The 19847-nt window shown below is 48.7% G+C and overlaps 1 long non-coding RNA gene across 1 annotated transcript in view; it reads right to left on the bottom strand.

The window, feature by feature from the left end:
• LOC135996569 (uncharacterized) overlaps nucleotides 1–18260 on the bottom strand; it is a 131536-nt gene extending 113276 nt beyond the window's left edge. Inside the window, exon 1 of the long non-coding RNA XR_010607281.1 lies at nucleotides 18189–18260. This is a non-coding gene — a long non-coding RNA (uncharacterized LOC135996569). The remainder of the gene's footprint in view (nucleotides 1–18188) is intronic.
• Between the last annotated feature and the right edge of the window lie 1587 nt (nucleotides 18261–19847).

The following is a 19847-nucleotide window of genomic DNA, read 5'->3' as shown; positions in this document are numbered from 1 at the left end:
CTGCAGAAATACCCCCACCCACAGGAGGGCTGAGGTCTCTGTGCATCCCTCCTTGCAAATGCTGCTTCTGGTGCCGCTGCCATTGCTGCTTTGAGACTCGCTGACACTAAGAGCAGAGAGAGCTTGTGCCCAGCCCAGAATTTCTTGCATTTGGTCTCATACCCACTTCCCAGCAGACGTCTTGGTGCACATAAAGCCAGCAAGGCTTTATAAGTGGTACCAGGGGTATCAGTGCGAGGACACTTAATTTATGCATCCAAAACAATTGCGTCAGGGCCTCGGGAGAGTACCGTATTTGGACAATTTCCGAGCCTGACGCCTCTTACCCATTTACCGCAAATGACTTCACCAGCCACCCATTAAATCATTTCAGAAAGCGCATGGAAATGTTAAGCAACAAAAAAATCCCTCCCCATCTTTCCATTCAGTCGGATATACATATATAAACATATTTTTGGCTAAAGAAAAAACAAACAACGAGTTAAAACGTCATTTGTACCTTTGCGGTCCTGCTAAAAGTCCCTCGTCCCTTCTTCGGCGCTCTCGGTTGCAATTTCGCAGAGAACAGGTACAGGGATCGAAGCTTCATCAGGAAACAAAATATTAGATAGAAGGGAAATTCAACAAACACCACATAATTGTTGCTTTGAGGTTAGGTTCATCGCTGAGCCTTGGGACTGCTTCCCAGCACATCACACCATGGTGACCTTCAAGATAACCGCACGAGAAAGGGCTTTCCGGCGCTCTGAATCCTGAAATGACTGACTCTGCTTACTCAAGCAGCACCCTCCTGGGCAAATTACTCACTTTGTCGCTTGTTCTGGTTTCTTTGTTTTCTCGCTCTCTCTGCAGCGTGACACTGGGAGGCACCTCCGGGTCAGGTCCTGCTGCATCTTCATCACCATCGCGCTGCTCACGGCTCAAAGGGCACGTTAGTCACTTGGGTGCACAAAGGATTAAGCCCAAGACTCTGCAGGACAGTTTTGTGCATCCCGGTCTGTGTTTGCTCGTAAGGGGGATTTCTGTAAAGATACTATATATTCCCAGCTATCCTTAGCAACTCTTACCACTCACCCTTTCCCAGAAATCCACCTGGTCAGAAAAATGCCCGCAAGCCTTGCAGTAATAAATACAAATATATTTGTCTTTTCCACACCTCTGTAAAGCATGAGTCTCTCTGACAGGGAAAAGGAAGATCAGGGTTTAGTGGCCAGGGAGAGGGGTCCAAGAGCAGAAATGAGCCTTTTTACCAGTCATCTCACCCAGCCCATCCTGGGCATTGACCCCAAACCATTTCACAGATCTCACTTGGGACCCATGCAGAGAGGGTCCCCCACCGCAGCCCGAAGGGAGCTCCCAGCTGTTGGGAACATCTGGATTTTGACATTGATGTTGCTCTCACGCCACATGAAACGTTCATCAATGCAATCGAGCAATATCTTTGTGTAGCGTTGTCTAAAAATGGAGTCTCTTCTGTTCCTGATGTGTTTGAGCTCTCTTGCCATCTTTCTCATGCTGCTTTCAAATTTTAAGATCCATTTAAGAATGCAGATTGAGGTGTTCTTCAAAGAGATCTTCCTGAATATTCTAGAGACTTCCTCGAGCTCCTTTGAACACAAATGGATGGTGATTCAGACTTTAACTAGAATTTGTACAGATGCCCGGTGTGTAGTGGATATTATGTTAACTATGACTGTGATTTAAACACTGCTAATATATTTAAACGCCTAGTATATGATTCGCCCCAGAGCTTCAGGGCACGGACACATCCTGCATGCCAGGGACAAAGAGGAGGGCTCGTGCCACCGAGGTCCCTCACCTTGGGACTCCCCAGTGCTGTCCCTTGCTCTGGCACACTCAGTGCTTTGCTGGCCCCATCCCCAGAGCCCCCCCTGCTCCTGATACCTCCCTTCCACGTGGCCACCATTCAGCCTGGGGGTGCTTCCAGCAAGCCCTTCATTCCAGGAAGTTGAGTAATAATTTCCAACCAATCAGCTGCCGTGGCTTCATTAAATGATTCTTATCCTTTCAAAAATGGCAGGCCTGAACCTTTTCTTTGGGCTCTTGTTTTCCCTCCAGTCACTGGTCTGCCATGACTGAGCCTTCTGTTGGAAGGGTTTCAAAAAATGGTGAAAAGCATTTTGGAAGACGTATCCAAGAAGTTGTGTTCCTGCAGGTGCAATGTTATGCACATACCCTTAATTAATTTATGCCGTCCTTGAGCCAGCACTGCCGTAAGAGTCCTTCAGCCCTCGATTTTCTTCTCATGCAGTTTTTAAGCTCTTAAAGGAATTGTCTGGATTCAGCACAAGAGAGATGTCCCATCTCCCAAAACAGCATGTCCAGGGCAATGCATCCCCCAAACTGCTCTACAGCCCCCTCTCCATGAGGGAGGGATGCTCAGCCCGCATGGTGGGGAATTACTCATTTCCTAATAGGTATTTCAGCTCCATCCCTAGTCCTCGTTATCACCACACTGGCACTAACGTCACCCAAAAACTCTATCAGCTCTCACCAGGCAGCTCAAATCTACCCTGAACCTTGACTTTCTGCAAACATCCCTCACAACCAAGGCTGCAGGGAGGGACCTGCACTAAATCTGCCTGTTCAAACCCAGCAGCAGCCACAGAAACCTTGTGCTCTCCTCCTTCTTTTACAGTAATGCAAGTAGAAAGAGCTGCTCAGGATGATCTAGTCAGTTTACCTCATCAGCCACAAGAATTTTCCTGATTTTGCTGGGATTTGGAACCACCCCAAGAAAGCCGACATACTTTTTTTGTTTGGCTCAGATTCTCTAATCAAACTGCCTGCTTTAACATGAGCCAGAGGTGTCTGAGTGTTTGCATATGAGATACCTGAAAGGTTGATACACAAAAAATTACTAATCTCGTCTGCAAGATATAAATCATGTGTATGCTCTGTTACTTAACAATGGCAACTCTATTCATGGCAGATCAGTTATGCTAATAATGCTCATAAATAAACTTCCCTGTTTATTATAATCAGACACTGGTGTGAGTGTGACTTGTCTGACATGCTGATGTGCAAGTCTGTTCATCCAGCATGAATGAACTTGGGTAGAGCTCTTAAACCTGGGGTTTTTTTACCTCCAGCTAGTATAAATCAGGGCTAAATTCCTAATAATTCCACCCAAGGAAATGGAACATTTTTTCCATACATTTGCCTTTACTGCTCTGCATCTGTCGTAAGTTTTGAGAGATGTTATGAATGCCTTCCCTTTCCTGTCCATTTTTGTCTTTTCCACACCCCCAAATATTGTCACATCACGTGGGACCCACATTAACACCCAGGCACCGCTCGTTTGCCCCCAGGAAATCTGCTGTTTGAAAAGCACGGTTGGTCTAAAATACTACAGCTCAGTGAGGACCAGGACTGAACTCCTGCTGTGTTCAACACTGATTTCCTCTGTGACCATAAACCGGTCGCTCTTGGTACATCTCGCTTTACACAGAGCTGTGAGAAGGAGATGATGCTTTTTTCTCACTTTGATGATTAACATGTGACAAATCCTCTTGGGGCAGGGACCCAGAAGACTGGGATAATGTGGCAGTGCCTCCAAGCAAAAAGCTTTTCTGTGCTTGGAGTACCTACCAGCAGCCGCACAGAACAAAACCAAGAAACCGCATGTCCTCCTTTTGGATTTTAAGGGTGTCTGTTTGGAAGTGCTGGTCTCTCTCCTCATCTCTGCCCTTACTCATGAAATAAATACCACCAGCACCACCACGCAGCCCTTGTGCTAAAATCAGAAGCTCGCCCCCTGTGATGGAGACAGATCTCTGCTCTTAGCTGTAACCTTGCGGATACACACCTGGCCACTGTGCTAAGAGCGTTTCTCAGCAGCATTCATAAGGCGACGTGCACAGGTTTGGTAGGACCCGCTGGCACCCCGTACATTGACATTTTGTGTGACACCTTTGCGCAGAGCTAACGCACCGTTCTCCCACTGCACCCACAGTACTTGTCTTTGTCCTGCATCCCCAACACCTCCCTTCCTTTTCCAAACAGGCTCATTTTTGCATACCCAGCTCCTCTGGACAAGACCTATGCAGACAAGGTTGTTTGGGCTTTTATTTTTTTTCCCCTCTTCCTTCAGCTTCCTGATGGTGCAGCTTTATCAGCACCACCTTACAGCAGTCCTGGCCCGTACAACACACCCGGACATGAGTGTGTCAGCAATGCTCAGTGCACTAACGATAACGCTAATAATAGATACCTCACGGGTTAAACACACAGGGATGTATTTATCACCCATTTCCTTCAGATAAGGACCTGGCATGTGCTGGAATTCCCATGTACATCACTTACCACCACACGTGGGACTCACTCTGCTTGAGGAGTGACCTCACGTGGCAACTTTTATTCTTTTAAAAGCATCTGTATGACTCACTGTGAGCATTATGTCCAGTGAAGCATCGCCGGTTCATGCAGGCACATTTCTTTTCCAATCATCCCTCAGAGCTACAGCCCGAGGAAAAAAAACATTAAAAAGGATAGTTTTGCCCTTAGTGTGCTGAAAGACGGGCACCTTATTTCTTACATGAGCAGATCTGGAACAGACCTCTGCTCCCACAGCACTTTTGCCTTTAGTCCTCTCCCTTGGCTATGAGTTAACTTGGAATTTCCACTAAAACCCAAAAAGCTATACAAAATCCAGATTGTTTGCTTTTCAACTTAATAAATAAACCTCATTTCCCAGATTGCTGTTTTGATTAGCCAAGTGGAAGCTGCTGTTTGAACACTAAGGTGCTTATCTGAAAATGTAAAGCTCTTGAATAAGCAATGCCAGAGTGGTGAGCTCAGAGCTGGTAGCCTGGGCTATTTTTAAATCCGTTTTATTTAATGCAGCTAAATTTTCATACCAGCCCGGGAACTTGGTGCTGAATCCGGAATATAAATAGTAATGAGTCTATCTGCCCACAGCCCTCGCCTTTGGCACCCGGACAAGCAGCCGGTTGGGAGGAAGGACAAACGTCATGTCACGGCCAACGTGACCATCCACTCTGTCACTTGGCTTTGCTCACCGTAAGCAAACCGGCTATGGTGAGGTCACCCGTTTATAAGGAAGAAATGTCTTGCCTAGACCAAAAAGAGGCTTGGAAACTAATATTCCCCATAGTTTGGCACCCTGTCTGGGAAGAAAAAGCCCAGCTGACATCAAACTCTGCTCCATTTCTGCTGCAAGCTTCTGTGGTTTCCCAGTATCCCAGTGAGAGGGACTGGGCACCGCTGGGTGCTAAAACCCCCTGCCTCCCCCAGGCCAGGGATACACAGACAAAAGAATGGCAGGAGAAAAGATCATCAAAAAGCTAAAGCCAAGAATAGGGAATAAAATATTATATGAGCGTGGGACCAACAGCTACAAGAGAGCCATCAAATTTCATCAGCTTCCCAAAACACCCGGCTGTTTCAGCAAGGGCGGCTGCTCAGAGGATTCGTTTCCCTTTTCAAAAACTAAACAAGGATGCTGCCAGATGGCAAAGCAGGAAAAAATCTCCATGGGGATACCTCCACCCAGAGGCATCCTCCAAAAAAAGGCTGGTTTTGGAGCACATCATGGGAAACCACCACATCACGCATGGTCCAGGCACGCCTGCTCCAGCCCTCACCTGAGCATCCCCGGAGCTCTGCCCCAGGAAGGTGCTTTTGGGTGGCTTTGTATCAACAGCAGTTGGGTGCTCATGGGTCACCTCCTTCTGCTATGTCGAGGTTTCATCCGAGGCTGGGAGCAGCTCTGCTCCCCGCAGAAGGCACGCAGCATCCACCGCTGGTTTGGTTCTGCTCCTTCTGGAACAAGTTGTTTGCACTTCCCAAGCACCAGCTGCTTCACCCTGTTCCTTATGTGAACTGGCATCTCCCAGCCCAGCCAAAATTCACTTTTCACAAGGGATTGCACAGAAAAGTAATTAAAAGAGAGGGTCACTGCCTTAAAGGCTTTGCAGGTGGGATATGGAGGGGAAGGCAGCGAGCGTGGTCTCAATTTCAGAAACAGCAAATGGAGAAGAAGAAATTGTAGCTGTAGCCCTACAGTCACCAAAAATACCAAAGCCCCAGCCCCCACACAGTCCCAAAACATGGGGAGGGTTTTCAGAGCAGCTGGTTCCCCATCACGGAGAAAACCTGTGATAAAGCCGGGATGGAGCCCAAACCCCTGCAGCCCCAGGACTCTGCACTCCCCGACACCGGCAGCTGCAGAGGGAAACCACACCAATGAGTTTTCTCTGCCTCTCAAGCATCTTGCAGTAGTTTCTTGCCACACTAATTTGTAATAAAGATTTTCAATACTATCTAGGAGTTAATGCAACCCTGTCTCTAATGCCAAGGGACATGATACAGCAGAGCTGCTGGAATGGATTAGGTACAGAGCCTTTTACCCACAGAAATATGGATAAATGCAAATTTATCAAAACCCTCTTTCTAGCAGCCTATCATAGCAAATGAATTCTAAAGCATCCTCCAGGAAACTACAATGTCAGCAAAATTCATCAGAACAACATTTAATCTCCTTGGTACTTTGTCACTTTTTATCTCGTTTCCCTTTTTTTTTTTTTTGGTTTGGTTCTTACAAAAGGAGAATAAGAATAATAACAATGTAAGGTGGCCAAGGGAAAATATGAACCAGCTGGGGTTATTTCTATGAACAACCATAGTAACGGGCTTGAACATCCAGTGAAAGCAGATGAGATTGTAATTCTTAATAGGTGTATATATTTAATAATCCAAAGTCTGGAAGGAGATGATTAATTGCCTTTGTAGGAATTATTTATTAAGATTTGTACCAAGGAGGAAATAACATTTTCCTGGAGCCAATGCATCTTTACTAGTCTGTTATAAAAAGGCTCGGTGGAGGGTCCGTGCTGCAGGGCAGCACGAGGCCACGTGCGCTGCTTCTTGTACAACCACCCAGGCAAGAGCTGTGACGTGCTATGGTTTTTTATCCCATCAGCTTCCTCCAGCCTCTCTCACCGGGGATGCTTTACCCAAGCAAAATAAAGCTCAGTCCCTGCCCCCCCCAAAAATGCCTTAGCTAATCAGATATGAAGGAAATGGAGAAATGAAGCTGCTTGCGTAAGAGCATGGCGAGAACAGAGCCAGGAGCGGAGCTGGCATCTCCTGCCCTACCCGGGCACCCAACTGCTGTGCCCGTTTAGGAAACTTCCCACATGATTTGTCACATCCTCCATGTCTGGCTTGTCTCATGGTGAAGGGGAAGAGCGAGGATTAAAAAGTAGGGTTGGCTCTGCAGAGGAGCTGAGCGGGGCTGGCAGGAGGACCCTGGGTACCTGCAGAGCATCCGTCCTGCACTGACTTGCTCACCGCCAGAGCGTGCCAGCTGGCACAGGCCCTTTGGTATTTCCTTACCCCAGGAAGCATCACCTGTCCCTTATAGGGGTGACTCCTGAAGATCTTTTATCCCTGAATTCCCAAGTTTACCAGCCCTTTTGCAAGGCCCATCATCACCTCCGTGTGCAACATGGCACTCTTGGCATTTGCAAAGAGGTGAGTGGTGGAATCACCATCCCTGGAGGGGTTTAAACGACACGGAGATGAGGTTCTCATGGGTTAGTGCCACTGTTGGGTTAATGCTTGGACTCTATCTTGAGGGTCTTTTCCAACCGAAATGATTCTACAATTCTATGATTCTATGACTGCACACAGCAGGGAGCAGCCAAGCATTAGGTCTTACCTCCATGGCCACACTTGGGACCATTGCTGCTTATCCGGCATCTACCCAAAATCCCTGCAAAACCCCCAAGTTGTGAGGTTTTTAGTAAATTCTCAGCACTTCCCAATTCGGATCAAGCAGAACATCAGCCGAGAAGCAGCTTTCCCGCACTCAGCATTTTGGTTTCAGGCACAGCGGGATCGCCAGTGATGGGGATGACGGGGCTGAGGGGGCTCCTGTGCCACCGGTCCCCTCCGTGGTGCCACAGCTGAACACGCACCGGGATGAGAGCAGCTTCTGCCCCCCAGCTTTGCTGATGGACCCACCTCCTGCTGCCACGTCCCTGTGCAAGAAGGGCTGCTGATCTACCCAACCTACCTTATTATAGAAAGTGATTTAATTGACTTAACCTCCCTGTGCCAAGGCTAATGAGTGACTTGAAAGCACTTTGTCTTAGAGGGGTTACTCAGGCCTTTGTTTGGGATTTTTCAAAGCCTCCCAACCCACAACATGAGTGACACTGGAAGCCTGTTCCATGGTTCTGGAAGTCCCACTGTCATTCCATGCTGGGATCTCAGTATTGCAGGAGCTTTGGCTGGCCGGGCTCTTTGCAAAGACATCGATTTCACCCTCTAATAGGCACAGAAAATTTTATTTCAGCCCCACTTACAGCGCTGTAAATTCAGGCTAACCATATTAAAGTCAACAGAGCTGACGCTGGAGACTTAAAACTACTATGAGTAAAAGTCACATCAGGTCTATGCAGTCAATAGCCTGGCCTACAGCCACCTCGGGCTCATCTGTAGAGCAGCCCAGAGAAATTTTTCTATAAATGTTTCATTAATGTTAACAGCTAAATCCCTGGCCTGCTCTAAAAACCTCACCCCATCTAAGTTAGTAACAACCGTTCTTATTTAATTTGCTCCCAAATCTGACAGACCACACCATCAGTGGTTGCCAGCTGATATAGTTCCCTTAAAGTCAATCCCATTTATTACTGTCACTAACAGGGGCATAGTTAGTGCCCTGGCCAAGGACCAAGTTTTTGCACCATTCTCTTTCAAGGTACCGAACAAAACCTGATCAGAAAATACCAAAGACCTCAGTGCTACGACTTCTCCCTCAATTTTTCATCTAAACTTCACCTAGTGGAAAATTCCCCATGAGTGTGAATTTTGGCAAGTTATTTTCTCCTTCAACAAGTTATTTTTGAGGCTTTCTAGTATTCTTCCACCACAAGAAAGATTTTTAAGTAAAATGCACCCTGAAGCTGATGCGTCGGTCCCTGTGTTATGCCCAGCACACCAGGTATTCTGGACAATATTCACCAAATGCTGTGACTTATTAATAGGAAAAAAGTGGCCTTTATTTTCCTGTGCTATAAGAAAAGCAGCAACTGAGCCAACAGCCAAGCACAGCCCTGGTCCATCCTGCACGTCATAAATCCTTTGGCACCAATTTCACCCTCCCTGGTCCCTGACCATGTCCCAAACCAAATACTCAATGCAATTCACTCAGGTGAGAGGAGGAATTAAATACCATTTCATGTAAATAATAACTGGCTCTTTAAACACAACAGCCCAACCCAGAGGGGATTTCTTGCCTTGGCAAGGGTGCCCCAGCATTTCCTATTTGCAGCCCAGAAGATGCTTGACTCCTGTCTTGCCTGCCCTGTGCCCCGACCCCCAAACCGCATCGCCCTAGGTGTGAAAAAAAACAGAGCAGGCGCTTCAAATGCTCAAAGGAAGAGCGCAGCCATTCATTACTGCTATCACTGATGGCTCCTGATGCAGCTTCCTCATTGTTTCAGCACACCCCCCCAAAAAAAAAAAAAAAAAAAAAAAATCTGTGGTCCAACCGCATAACAACATGCAGCATCATCAGGCGAGACGCTTGCCTTTCCCCACTGCTGCTATATCTCCTTTTTGCTACTGGAAGCTCTGCTGTGTGTTATGAGCCACGGTTTATCATTGGAAAATAATCTGGGATCACACCAAAAAAAAAAAAAAAAAAAAAAAAAAAAAAAAGTCAGAATACTTGGTCACAAGCCAAAGGTCCTTTGCTCGTTTGGCTGCCCTACAGCATTGTAGCATGATTTAATGCTACAGGTGCAATTCCCTCCTAATAAAAAACTGCATCACATGAGAGCCATTACACACACAGCGGCAATATCCAAGGATTGTGGATAAATACTTTCTGCTTGAATACTTAAGGATCCTGATAGCACTTTTGGCTTCAGTGAAAATTAGCTCAGCTCTTGAACTTTTGGGTGAGGAGCTCTTGTTTTTGGTGATAAATGAACCCAGATGCTGGCAGGGAGGGAGAGAAAGTATCTGCATCCCAACCAGCCAGGCGGTGCGGATGGACGGACAGACAGACAGCTCCCTTGCCCCCCCATATCCTGCTAAAGCCAGCCTGGTGACTGGTGCATACTGGTGTGGTTGCACCGATGCCCACACTGAGTGAAAAACACAACCACGGCTTTTAGAGGGAAGGCAAAATTTACGCTTCTGAATTGTTTCAGGTCATGTGAACAGTCGGTTTTAGTTTTAGTTCGAGACATGAACTGACTGAGAATCTGAAACTGGAAAGTAATCAAAGAGAAGCAGAAGAGTGGGCAGCTCGTAAAAGTAAAATAAAGGCACAATAGCAAACCTTCCCCGTGCAGAAAAATAGAAAGTGTTATGAAGAACCAGCATAGCTGCAACAAGAAGTCTTTCAGAAAATCAGAATGAGCGATACAACACCTAGAAATAAGGATATATGGGTAGATACTGTGTGGCACAAATATTTAGTGATTAAGCTCAAATGCTGAGATGCAAACTGAGACAGAAAGGAAGGGTTAGGAACCAAAAAAAAAAGGTTTTCTGCATTCATCAGAATAAAGAGAAAAAGAAAAGAAAGCACTGAGAGCCACAGGGAAAGCTACAGTAATCAACACAAAACCGAGCTCAATTCTACCCAGCTGCCCAGCAATACAGCACTGAATAAAGGCTATATATGTTTAAAAATACATTAAATATTCAGGAGTATTGAATACTATGGTAGTCAGTGGTTAAAAGACTCTGAGGTGTTAAAAGCCACCCCGAAAACTCCTTGAAGACACAGTGACCTGGGGGCCAGAGGAAGGGGAAAGCTGAGCCGGCTGCCCAGAACGGCAGAGAAAAGAGGAGAGGGAATGGTCAGGAAGATGCAACATCAAAAGCCTGAAGGGTCTCTACATGAGCCATCTGAGGACACTGCAATGGCAAGAGACAAACAAATACCATTTGTCAAGAGCAAACCGGGCCACGGAACAGCTCTTCCGAGACGTGGATAAGGAGGAAGCAGATATACCCAGGATATATCCAGAACTCAGGAAGATTCATTAAGGTTTGCGTAGATGAAGTTTTCTGCTGCATCTCCAATAACCGCGCAGCTTGGTTTTGAGCACTGTGTTACATGGATGCCTTTTTTTCTGGATTTTTTAAAGCTGCCCTACATGACAGCAGCTGCTGGAGAAGATGCACAGGAGACCTTGCAGCTCTGGCTTGGACATTCACCCATTTACACCCACCCAAAGAAGATGCAGGGGACAACAATCTCTACCCTGTGCTTTGGGGGAAAAGTATTTCAAAAATACTCTTCCTTCAGAGGCTGCCAGTAATTCCTAGAAATGCCCAGCCAAGAATGAGAGTTGCAGGAAGGCCAGGCTGGGTGACGGTTCTCATGCCATTAAAATGATTAGCAAACATCAGGAGATGAAACGCACCCCGAGGGATCTCCTGCCTTGGCTCTGCTGCTGGTGTTCGCTCAGAGCACCTGAGGATGAGCCAACCCGGGGCTTCTTTCTGAGTTTCATCAGTGGCTCTCCTCCCTCTCAGCAAGGAGGTCACCTTGCCAAGGGCTGGGAAAGGCACAGGTAAATAATTTTGGGGGACTTTTGCTGTGAAAGGCTTGCAGTCACCTTCACCTCTCTTCAGACTTGCAAACGCCAGGACAAATTATTCAGAAATATGCTTTTTGTGATGATTGCATCCAAGCTGGAGAGGAAGAGCTGGGCCGGGCCAGTGGCACAGGGCCACCAGCAGCAATGAGCACCACGCCGCAGCAAGGACGTCACCAAGGTGACAAGAGCCAGTCCCACCTGAGGAATGTTTGATTCAACAGGAATTTCCCACCATCGATACCAGGAAAAAAATCATTCGGAAAAACATGATGCCAACTTTGGCTCAAAAAAAGGTCTTTCCCTGTCTTGTTATCCATAGTCATTAATAATGGTCATTGTGAGTCTCAGCAGCTCCTGCACACCAAGAGCCCTGTAACCCCTCTGGAGAAAGACTTGTTTGGACTTGCTGATGTTTTGCTGATGCCTTGACTCCTCCTGACGCCAGTGAGGGGTTCTGACACAGCACATCACTCTGACACTGGTTGGTTTTCAGCACTTGAGCAAACGGTAGCAGCACCACGTTCACAGCAGCTCATTTTGCCCCCTTGCTGCCCCACAGCACGTCGAGCTGCTCTGGAGCAGCGGTCGTGATGCTCAGCTGGTTTGCAGTGACCCAGCACCCTGGGTGTTAAATGGCACCCATCCTTTCTTCTGAACTGGACCAGATACCTAAACCCACCTCACCCAGCTTGTTTCCTCCCAAGGAAGCAGGTGGCAACGCTGACGGTAAAATCTCCCAAACAAATTGGGAAAATAGCGAGCATGTACCTGCGGCCACATCACTCCTTGTCACAGCTCTAGTTCATTCACACTAAAGGTATCTTCACCTCTATTCACAGAACCCACAGGTCATGGACATGCTATGAAATGGGGTCCAACTGATGCTGGAGATGAGGTCCCTCAACTTCACAAGTTAACGTTCTGTAGCCATGGGCAATATCAGAGGTTTTAATGGATGATAGGTTGCCTGCAGCACATGGATTAATTTGACAACTGATTTTTTTAGAGGTGCTTGTACTCCTTGAGAAGGAACATCAAGAGGCTGAGGACTCAGGAAAGCTCAGGTCAGCACTGACAGAACTGCCCTGCTTTTCCCAAGATCCCGAAGCGCTGGGTGCTGCGCTTTACAGAAAACGTGGCCTCGAGTAGCCTGACAAACTGCAAAGTGCTGAGCCACTTATGACCATAATTTGCTGCTTACAAGGGGACTGAGCTGTTCTGAAAGCCCAGCCCAGATTATGGGTTTCAAATACCAGAAAATCTGTCCCTGAGCTCTTAATCCAGTTTATGGGCTCATCAAGAATGGAGCTGAGCCATTCTTGGAAGGAAAACTTGGCAAAAGCAGTCTTTCTCCACTGCATCAGCAGAAACCACATTCAAAGCTCAGGCCAACAAATCTAGGGTGGGAAGCTGTTAAAACCTGTGACATCCTCTCTCCATGATGGAGGAAACAGTGATATCGAGGCAGCAGACAGAGCTAATTGCATGGGAACAGGACTGACACCAAAACCTCACTTTTCAGGTTGTTTTCTAGGTTATGCAGCTGGATGCTCCCCAGTTCCAACCAATCTCAGTGTGCTCCTGCCAAAGAGGTGTCTCCTGCAGCCCTACTGAAAACATCAGGTTGTGTCATGATCTCATCAGTGCCTACAAACATCTTTTCCCTCTGCAGAACAAGGTACCGGGAAAGGAGCTGAATCCTCCTCTCCCAGCAGCACTACATCCATACAGTGCTATTGAGGTTAGAGAGTTGTTCTCCCCCTATTTATACTTAGTGGGAAGAAAAACAGACCTGAATGGGGGCTATTCTTTTTGAAAATTCTAACAATAGCTCTTTTGCAATAGTTTATTTACTATCCATCTGTGACTCCAAAGTCAAATTTGCTCAGCTGTTGATCTAAAAGACTTCCCCTTCACAGCTAATCCTTGCTGTTCTCTGGCAACCAGGATGAATTCTCTCTCAATTTCCCACCTCAGTAAACCATACATTATCTGTGCATGAATTTGGTTAAGATTCTGGTTAATGATGCATGAGACAGAAGAGGACTCAGCAAAACTGGTTGAAGTGGAAAAAACAGCTGAGATGGATTTTTGCCATGAAAAATCAACCTGTCTGCTGTAGTGCATGGGTAGGAACAGACACGCTGATTAAAATCGCGGTGCATTTGTGGAGTCTCACACATCAGCAAGGGAAACATGAAGGGGAAGAAGGGCCTGAGAAGCATTTGCTGCAAATAGAAACGATGAGCACCATAGGCGAGCACCTGTACAAACGCACGGGCACCTGGCTGGCAGCAGAGAGCAGAGATGTTCTCCACACCCAGGAGGCCTCGGGCACATCCAGATGTGCAGAGACAGAGCACCAGGACAACCCCTCCTCAAAGGCCTCTTGCCACCCGCCTTTTCTCTTTAGCTTAGCACCATCTAGAGGGATGCACCTGCAAACCCGAGGCATCAGCTCCACAGTGCACATTTGACCCGCCTGAAACCCATCAGAAACCAAACAATTGAAAGCAAAGCCTCAAAATAGCAGTTTACTCCTCCAGCCACCTTCACTACTTGTGAAAGCACAAAGCCGCGGTACAATCATTCCCTTTGCCCTGGTGAGCTCTTCTGTGAAACAGCTGAGTCCTCCATAGAGGGTTGGAGGCTGGGGGGGCTTCTGCAGGTCTGGATGGGGATGCTCAGGGTTTAGAGGGTGGATTTTTTTGTTTTGTTTCTATGTTTATTTTTTGCCTTTTGTTTGTTTGGTTTTGTGGTAGTTTGCTTGTTTTTCTTGGTTTGGGTTTTTGTGGGTTTCTTTGGATGGCTTTTTTTTTTTTTAATTTAAAACACCTACAGATCTTGCATGACATACTCCTGCAGGCTCCAATGACATCTCATGATGTAATGGGGAGTCCTCCGTGGTTTAGAGCAGAGATCGTTCTTCGCATCCATTGAAGCCCTTGCCTTTCATTAACACCGCACAGCATGCACCAGCTGAAGTTTTCCATGCTGCCTTTAACAGCCTTCAGCCCAGTGCAGAGCTTACCCAAATCTCCCAGCATGAAACGCCAGAACAAGACCAAGGATGGAGTGGAGTGATATTAGCTCCTCTCTCTCTCACACACGGATCTTGCTCTTCTGCAGCAGCCCAGACTGCTGACTCGCAGTGCTGTGAGACACAATAGCCACACTCCATCAACCACGTCTCTGACCAACCTTACACAATCCCAAGGCAAGGATATTGAAAGTCCAACCTGCCTGAATCAGTGAGTGCTTGGCTCGGAAATAGGAAACACATTGCCCTGGTCAAAGGGCAAGGCAGGACCTTTCAGAGTTCACCTGACTTTGAGGAATATATACCAAGTATATACCAATATATACCAAGCACAAACAGCAAGGTTTTGCCAAGGATGCACAAAACCAGCGCTTCTTTAGTAACCACCTGCAGTGACCCTCAAGGACAAAAATCAAGCAGCGCTCTGGGGAATGACCCTGGAGAAACTGAGGCCAGTGCTACTGCCTACATCTCATCTGACAGGGGTGTCATCCCTGTCTTCCCCGGAGTACAATGGCACGTGGTATAAGAGCGTTTGAAGGTCTGGCTAGGGGAGGGAAGGCTATCGATGTCCCTGCAGTAGGAGAAGAAACATCCCTTTCTTCCCCCAGCTCCCTACAAGCAAAGTGCATGCTGCAGCTCTCCTCTCCAGCTCAGCTTGGAGCTCACAGCACAAGATTTACCTCCCCGCCTCTCAAACCCAGCTCCTCCATCAGCGCAAAGCACCATCGGCAGCTCCTCCGGCCGAGGCCAAACCGCCGTCCTGGCACGGCTGGCTCAAACCGCGGTGCTCGGGGTGATTCCTCCTTCCCGGGACGCGCAGGATCCCAGCACAGCACAGCCCTGCCCAGGGGCCGTGCTGGGCTGAGCCTAAGTCCGTGCTGGGCAGAGCCTAAGTCCCTGTGTGACGTGTGTTACCGGAGCAACACGCCCGCGGGAAGGATGGAATGAGGTAGCCAGGCTGTAAAGAAATCAAAAGCTCAGCAGAGCTGCCTGCGAGAGGGAGAGACAGGCTGGACGGGATGGACAGTTTTGCTGAGCCCAGGAGAACATGGTTTGAGTAATTATCAATGGTAAGGAAACCCCTCGTTTGAGGCAATGGGGTTTTGTGGGATTTCTGCACAGTAAACACTTGGCGTATTTTCTGGCCTCGGCTTGCAGGGAGAGAAAGGCTGGTGCTGGAATGGTTTGAAACACAGCCAGGACACAAGAAATAGTAACTTTTACCCTGCTGAATGCAGTCCCCTCTATTTCCTCTGCTCCTTTTGGCCATAACCCACCAAGGGTCCCCAGCAGATCCTCCTCTGCCAGTGTAAGGAACATTTAACCAAGAAATGTTGTTTTTACAAAACTGGGGACCTGACGCCTGACCCCAGCAGGGGGGAAGGACTGAGAGACATCAGACTATGAATCCTTAACGTAAAACAAAGTCTCTTCAAACTGAACTAATCCCGGAATTCAAACTGATTACTATATTTTAAAAGTTGAGCTAGGGGGAAGAGTAACCAAAGAGCCAGAAATCCATATTTTAAATAAATCAAAAAGGGAAGGGGGTTGTTAGAATTAGATGATTGAGACAGGTAAACTGAGGCAGGTGGCGGGTAGTCTGTAAACCCTGAAGTACCAGCCCATGGGGAGTAGGGGAGGAAAATTGCAACCGGGATTTGGAGGGATATAAGCAGGGGCTTTTCGCCCTATTATGTGTGCCTACCTTTAGGTAGAACACCCGGTCTTGCAAAATTGTTAATAAAATATGCTTTGCTGAGAGATCCTGCCTGGGCCTATTATATTGGCAAGGCGATTGTTTCCTACACCAGGACACCTAGCTCTGGGCTCTCTGGGGAAGGATTTTCGGGGTAGTCAGTGTTTTGCACCACTGCAGCGAGCAGACAGGTCTCCCCTTTCCCACCAGCCTGTCGCTATGTGGCCAGGAAGATGTGGACCCTGTGCACCAGGGAGCACCAGGAGCCACCAACCTGCCCGGTGCAGGCTGCAACCCCCAGCCACCGCCACAGTAAGTCTGCAGCTCGCTGGGGACGGGGACATTGTACACCTCAGCCCCAATGACATGGGATGGAAGGGATGGGGTCATCGCACATCTCAGCCCCAATGACATGGGAAGGGACAGGGACATCGCACACCTCAGCCCCAGTGATGCTGGGGATGGAAGGGACGGGGACATCACACGTCTCAGCCCCAATGACATGGGATGGAAGGGACATGGACATCGCACACCTCGGCCCCAACGATGCTGGGGATGGCAGGGATGGGGATATCGCACACCTCAGCCCCAATGACATGGGATGGCAGGGATGGAGATATCGCACACCTCAGCCCCAATGACATGGGATGGAAGGGATGGGGATATCGCACACTTCAGCCCCAATGACATGGGATGGCAGGGATGGGGATATCGCACACCTCAGCCCCAATGACATGGGATGGCAGGGATGGAGATATCGCACACCTCAGCCCCAATGACATGGGATGGAAGGGATGGGGATATCGCACACCTCAGCCCCAATGACATGGGATGGCAGGGATGGAGATATCGCACACCTCAGCCCCAATGACATGGGATGGAAGGGATGGGGATATCGCACACTTCAGCCCCAATGACATGGGATGGCAGGGATGGGGATATCGCACACCTCAGCCCCAATGACATGGGATGGCAGGGATGGGGATATCGCACACCTCAGCCCCAATGACATGTGACGGAGGGGCCAGGGCTTGTTGGGGCTCACAGGCTGGGGGGGCACCTGCTGCTGCTGCCCAGCCCGCAGGGGAGGCACGCTGGGTCCCCATCCCTCCCTCCTTGTCATCCAGCCACCACAGTCTTCCTCAGAGCTGTAACCATAACAGGTAGAAATTGCAAAAGTTTGCTTTCTTTCCTGCTTTATCTTCCCTCGCTGGGTTTTACCTTTAATTGTCATGGCTGCGTCCCAACCCCTGACGGAGAGGATAAGCAAATAGCAGCCTTTAAAAAGCAGGATAGACTGGGGGTAATCAGAGGAGTGTGTGGATATAAGCCCCTGAAGCACTATTTCCCCAGAGCTACGTCTCCCTGGAGCAACGTTTGTTATTTCAGGCACTCTGCTGAACACCAAAATGCATCACCACGCACCTCAGTCAGCAGCGAGATTTCTGCCCTTGCTGCCAGCCTTCCCCAGCCCCTTCCTGGCCCGTTTAAAACACACAAACCGCTATGACCTTGCGGATCACTCATGCAATGTGCCCGAGAGCAGCTGGTCCCGATTCCGCAAAGATTTTCCTGGCTCCTCACCCCTGCCCCAGGGGCTGCTCCTGCATCTCCCAGCCTTGCCGCTCTGCTGTTAAAGCTCCCTGTCCAAATAAAATCATTTTTGCACGGCAGACAGAGCCATGGAAAGCTCTGCCCCACTAATACCAGTTTCGCCGGTTTAGCTGAGTCACTCCCGGTCGCTGTTGTGCACAAGTGCCCAGAGCTGCACCCAGGGACAAGCACATTCCCGGGCGGCTGCCACCGCAGTCAGGCTGTGCCCGTGGTCTCCTACCTCTGCCAGGAGCTCAGGGCTGTCCCAGGACATCGCAGGGAAGATGGAGAGCTGAGCTGTCCCCTTTCTGCTGCTCACACGTGCTGTGTGCAAAGGAGGAAAAAGGAACTGCCGGCTTAGGACAGCCCTATAAAATCACCTCTCAAAAACACAGCTGGTTCTTTAATGGGGGGAGGAGGAGGGGAGAACGGTTGCCTCCCTTTGCTAATGCCTTAATTAAGTGCACATGAAGGAAAAGTCATCTGGCCTGCAACAGGAGCCAGGACTTTGCAGAGGCACCAGATGGGAAGAGCTGGGCAGGTGCTTGGGTGTATTAGTGATGGGAATCAAACTCCTCCTTTGAGCAAAGGAATTAAGCTCCTTCTCTGCAGTTAATTGCTGGGCGTTTATCGCAGCCGGGGGAGCTGCCCCAGCTGGCGCCAGCAGAGGGTCTGCACCTCTCTCCTGGAGCATCCCCCAGCTGTGGGCTCTGCAGCACCCCAGGGAAAGCTGGTCCAGGACAGCATGTGAGGATCACACAGCTCAGCAGAGCACAGGTCCGGCTGGGAAATGCGGGTGATCTGGAGGCACTGGTGGCATCCAGGTCACAGCTTGGAAACTGTGGGGCTTTGTCCCCTCCTTGCAGCAAGGCAGGCTCTGCTGGGGAGTTGTAAACCTGCCCTGACTCCCTCACACTTACCTACTGGTGCTTACAGTTCCCATTAGGAGGTTTTCCGAGCACATTGGCACTTCATGCCCCAGTCTTATCCCTTCAGCAATAATCTTTCCCTTTGGCTAATCCTGAATCCCTCTCTTTTCTCTGATGCCTGTGCATTTGCAGATGTAAAGGCAGACGTAACAGCAGCCCCGCAAGCAAGAGCCTCGCTTCCCAGGAACAACCACCCCATCCGAGACCAGCCCTGCAGGTGCTGAGGGCAAAAGCTCTTGTGGTCCTTCCCTGAGGCCCATGAGCTTTCTTCCCACCGCTTTCCCCAGGGACTCTCTTTACTGGGAATCTTGCAGCCCAGGGATTGGAAAATATCAGCAAATCCCTCCTGTGTCTGCTCTCAACACAGAAGCACAACGATAGAAAGTGTCCTGATCAGTCTCTCATTACCAAAATTTTCTAGCTGGCAGAAAAAAAAAAAAAAATTGCCAATGTGTATCAGATGCTCCTGGCACTTGTGGGGAAGAGGATGAGCCATTGCACCCTAGCAGCAAATTGGAATTTTATACTGTGAAACTAAATTGTTCTCCCAATGATATTGGTATACATTCAGGTGATTTCCACAACAGTAAAATCAGCTTCTGAGCTGGAGTAAGGAGCCTTAGAGTCTTAGGTCTGTGGATATCCTACGATGTTTTGTACAAGCTGCTGAAGCTGAGCTCACCCTGCAGCCAGCACCCCGGCACGATGCACAGAGAGCTGCAGGGACCGCGGTGGGTTCCCCCGCTCCCCCGCCAGCAAACCCCGCACCGTCACAGAGCAATGACAGCAGAATCGCAAACTCTGCATGTGCGGGGGGGAATCTGCCCAACCCCTTCCTGTGACAGCCCAAGCCGAACCAGGAATAAAGACAGATAAAAAGAGGCTGGTTGGGATTGCGGTGGGTTTTCTCCTGGAAGGGGTTTGCTGTCGTTACAGTGTTTGAACAGACTGATGCTGGGGATCGTAGGTTG

This window comes from Caloenas nicobarica, chromosome 19 (assembly GCF_036013445.1).
Source record: "Caloenas nicobarica isolate bCalNic1 chromosome 19, bCalNic1.hap1, whole genome shotgun sequence".
In the NCBI taxonomy this organism is placed as follows: Eukaryota; Metazoa; Chordata; class Aves; order Columbiformes; family Columbidae; genus Caloenas; species Caloenas nicobarica.
Note: the sequence above shows the minus strand (reverse complement) of the source record. Positions and strands in the feature narration are given on the sequence as shown.